Source organism: Bacillus rossius, unplaced genomic scaffold (assembly GCF_032445375.1).
Source record: "Bacillus rossius redtenbacheri isolate Brsri unplaced genomic scaffold, Brsri_v3 Brsri_v3_scf45, whole genome shotgun sequence".
In the NCBI taxonomy this organism is placed as follows: domain Eukaryota; kingdom Metazoa; phylum Arthropoda; class Insecta; order Phasmatodea; family Bacillidae; genus Bacillus; species Bacillus rossius.
In genome coordinates this window covers 185001-189434 of record NW_026962645.1, presented here as the reverse complement: position 1 = coordinate 189434, position 4434 = coordinate 185001, and the positions used below count along the sequence as shown (strand labels likewise).

The 4434-nt window shown below is 35.8% G+C and overlaps 1 non-coding gene across 1 annotated transcript; it reads left to right on the top strand.

Moving 5' to 3' along the window:
* Positions 1-410: 410 nt before the first annotated feature.
* On the top strand, positions 411-529 carry LOC134544604 (5S ribosomal RNA). The gene has a single exon (XR_010077904.1). It is a non-coding gene; the product is annotated as a 5S ribosomal RNA (ribosomal RNA).
* Positions 530-4434: the final 3905 nt, after the last annotated feature.

The following is a 4434-nucleotide window of genomic DNA, read 5'->3' as shown; positions in this document are numbered from 1 at the left end:
TTTTTTATTACCTTATTTAATTTTATTATTATTACTACTATTGCTGCTACAACCTAGAAGATACCTCAGTGATACTAATACCTGCTGGTAAAGTTAAAGGTTTCACCTTTCTTTCTTTAAACATATCACAATACCTTTCTTGAGTTAAATATTATCTAATGGCTTTAAGAAGTTATGGTAATGTTCATCAGTTATAGAGTGTGGGTTTGTGTGTGTGTGTGAGAGTGTATTTTGAAGAGGGCTTTGGTGGTTGGGATGGTGAGGGTGGTGGGTGTTGTGTGTGGGGAGGGGGGGGGGGAAGTAAAAGAGTGTTCATTACACGATTTCTCCTGTTGTTTGTAACAATCACACCTGGTATAGCTATTTCGAGTGGCAAATACAAACTGCAAAAAAAAAACATCTATATCATTGCCAACGGCCATATCACGATGAACACACCGGTTCTCGTCCGATCACCGAAGTTAAGCATCGTCGAGCGTGGTTAGTACTTAGATGGGTGACCGCTTGGGAACACCACGTGCCGTTGGCACTACTATTTTGCACCCTACAGAAAAAAATTTTTTTTTTAAAAATTTCAATTTTAAATTTTTTTTTCCCCCACAATCACCACATTTCCCCCCCCCCCTAACACACACACTCACTCTCTCTCAATCAATCAATCAATCAATCAATCAATCAATCAATCACTCACTCACTCACTCACTCACTCACCCACCCAGTAGCTGTGAATCTTTGCATGTGTATACCTCATACAAAATTCAAAGTGAAAAAATAAATATATAAGTGTATATGTATGTATGTATGTATGTATGTATGTATGTATATATGTATATATATATATATATATATATATATATATATATATATAAACACACACACACACACCTATTTTGAAGTTTCTCTGTTTCAGTGGGCAGTTATGTATAATAATGAGAGATTCAAAAAGACGTTGATAACAATGTCATCAATGCCTGTTTAGTGTGCTCATTTGTTGGATGGTCGGCAGCAATACTAGAGGTGGTACAGCTGTAACCTGTAAAATTGTACCTGCAATGTGTTGTGTATGGAAAAAAATAAAAATTATATCATCTAAATTTTTGTTATCCAACAATAACCTTCCCATCAATGCATGATGTCACAGTAGCCATAGCTCTACTCTTTCTGCCATATAACATTGGGGGAAAAAAAAAAAAAAAAAAGGAGCTATTAGAATAATAACAAAAGATAAAAAATCATCTAACTGCAGACCAAAATTCAAAAAACTTAAAGTCCTGACTGCCATAAATGAATACGTTCTAGAAACTTTTTATTCATTCTTAAGAAAAAGAAGAAAAAAAAAATTATTATTTTTTTTTTTTTTTTTTTTTTAGATATTCGCACATAGGTATAACACCAGAAATGCTAGTAAATTGAGGATAGTTGAACATAACACTAGGCGATTTGAAAATGGACTAAATTACTTGGGAGTAAAACTTTACAACTTAATATCACAGAAAATAACTAAAACAATTTACCAGTATTAAAAAAAAAAACAGTAAAAAAAATTCTTCTAGAATATCCTACCTACCCTCTGAAGCTATTCTTTAATTTGATTGATAATAGAGAAATTGAACTGTTAATTTGTTGAATGGACTTGTGATAACAGCTGCTTCATGTTTTGCATAAAGTTAAATTGTGTAACATGTTATGTATTTTTTTTTTTTGAAATTTTTTTTCTTGGTAACTTGCATCATGTAAATATTAATTGTCTGCACATACATGTTCTATATCCCGGAGCCTTGACTCCACGTGGGATCAACAGAACAAAAATACAAAAAAAAAAAAAAAATCCAGCTCACTAATCTAGGTGCATTTTGCTAACAATATTTGGAATATATATATATTTTTTTTTTGTGTAACATGCAAATTCTGTATTATTCTGCACACATTATTTATAATCTTCTATCATTTTCTTAGATAATAACTATTAATTCATAAAATAGATTGTGTGTGCATAACCTCCTGGAAACATTTGCACTTACCTCCTACTTTACTTTTTCATTTAAGCAATCCTATTCGCATGTATACACTTAGGTTGCAGCATCGAAATTGTGTAAAATTCAAAGTGTGTATTGCCTGAAAAAAAAAAAAAAAAAAAAAGACATACCAAATATTTGCATACAGCGACACACTACATATTTGCACACAGTGGAGTTTTGCGGTAATTAACCTAGCACAATTTACCACACGCAATCACACGCCCGCGATGAGATAACACACTCGCTGTTTTCCTGTTGACCGGCACGAGGAGTAAGAAAAATTGATATTTACACGAGCACACACTCCCACACTAGTCACAACGTCGGTCATCAAGTTGTGTTGAAAATTCCTGTAGCCTCTGTTTTCCCAAATGATTTCACTTAAAATTTCATTTAACAAGACCATAAACAAATTTACAATACTAATTTCTTAAACAAACACTTCAGCGAACAAGTGACTGTCGCATTCATTACAAAGCTTACAACTTAACAGATGTTTCCGATGTGAAATAAAATAAGAAAATGTTTTACAACCAACCTAGAACATTTAGTCAAAACGTTTTTGTCCTGGTTTATGATTATTTTCCGTGACATGAATGTTTCAAAACTAATAAAAATACGAATGCAGCCAAATATAATGAAGTTAGCACATAAAAGACGACTTAAAATATTTCATTTTTCGAGAATTGGCAGAGCAAGAACGCACAGGTCCAACGGAAATTTCTTTAAAGATAAACGACCATCGGACAAAAACACCCCCTCCCCTCATCCTCAAAAATACGTGAATAATATACTTTTTCAATTATATTTTTATCGTTTTTTTTTTTTTTTTTTTTAATATACTCATTAAAACTTCAAAATAAGCAGGTACTCGTGTGTTTTTCTCTCTACAATGTACCTGATCTCGGTGCGTAAACCTACATCATTTAGAGATGGAATTAATGTACACATACAAGTAAAATTTTGTTCCATTGTAAAATTGAGAGAAAGAAGGTTTTCCAAACGCATTAAGTATGGAGACTTTAAATAAGATTACGAGCTTATAAATGTTTGCAACGAAATAAAGTGACCATGTATCTGCAATTTCAAAAATATTTTTGCTCTGCTAACCTCACATGCAAGCAAGTAAAAATAACCTCACAACTTACTTACCTCTCTCAATTTCGCAGTACCAAAACATAGAAGGGATAAATAGGATAGTTTTTATTCGAAATCCTGCAAGAGTTTTAATTTTTATTAAAATATTTCTCCAATGTAGCATGTGTGTGGAATACTTCATCAGCAACTTGCATCTGCACCTTGAGTGAATTGAAGGGCAGCCAGTTTTAAAAGCTAAACAGAAACTGCACTCTTGAGAATGCATCAGATCCAAGTGAAATGCTTGTTGTGTGTACAGTTAAAAGTTTTATTATTCACACAATGAAAATGTAAACAAAATTTACTCACAATAATAATCACATCATCCTTGGAGGTGCACGAAGAAAGCCATTCCAGGTGGCACTGAACAAGGTGATTTGCTAGTGCTTCCACAGCAAACAGCCTTCATGAAATTATCTCCACATTTTCAGCATACTATACACTAAAGTATACCTAAGTTAATTTAACCATTTTCAAGTGATTCCAGCACAAATTACGTATTTGATTCCTTGAATAACATCTGCAAATGAAAAGTTCCCTGTTTGGTGTAGCAGTAAATTTAAACAGCTCGCAGTGCAAATTAAACAGTGCAGCTGCCATAAAAAAATTACACTATTAGTGGAACTGCCCATTATGTCATCGTAGACTGCTGACATTTAGAAAACATTGAAAAATCAGTGCTAAAGAAGCCCTACATTACTTTCGCTGTCCAAAGTGCGCTGCTCCCTACGTGAGCAAGGCATCGAGAATTTTCTGAACCGTCCGCAACCAGAAAATTGGGTAACCAGATATTTGCAGAGAGAAAAATTTTATTTTCACTTTGCTCTTGCATTCTGTAGGATCAGTCTCGTCATGGCAGATACCGCAGCAGCGACTGCAGCACCAGCTGTTGCCCCATCACAGGCAGCTTCCCCGAAGAAAGGCAAGGCTGCGTCGAAGAAGCCACGAGCCAAGCCCGCGCACCCGCGCACATCTGAAATGGTGGCCTCTGCGATCAAGAGCCTCAAGGAAAGGGGCGGCTCATCACTGCAAGCCATCAAGAAATACGTCGCCTCTACCTACAAAGTAGATGCGGAAAAGCTGGCACCTTTCATCAAGAAATACTTGAAGGCAGCAGTGGCTAGCGGCGAGCTTGTCCAAACCAAAGGCAAGGGTGCGTCTGGCTCCTTCAAGCTGGCTTCAGGGACCACCGGTGCTCCGGACCAGCCCAAGGCTCCAAGCGGCAAGCGTGGTGCAGCTGCCCCTAAGGAAAAGAAGCGATCCGTAGCCAAGAAGGCAG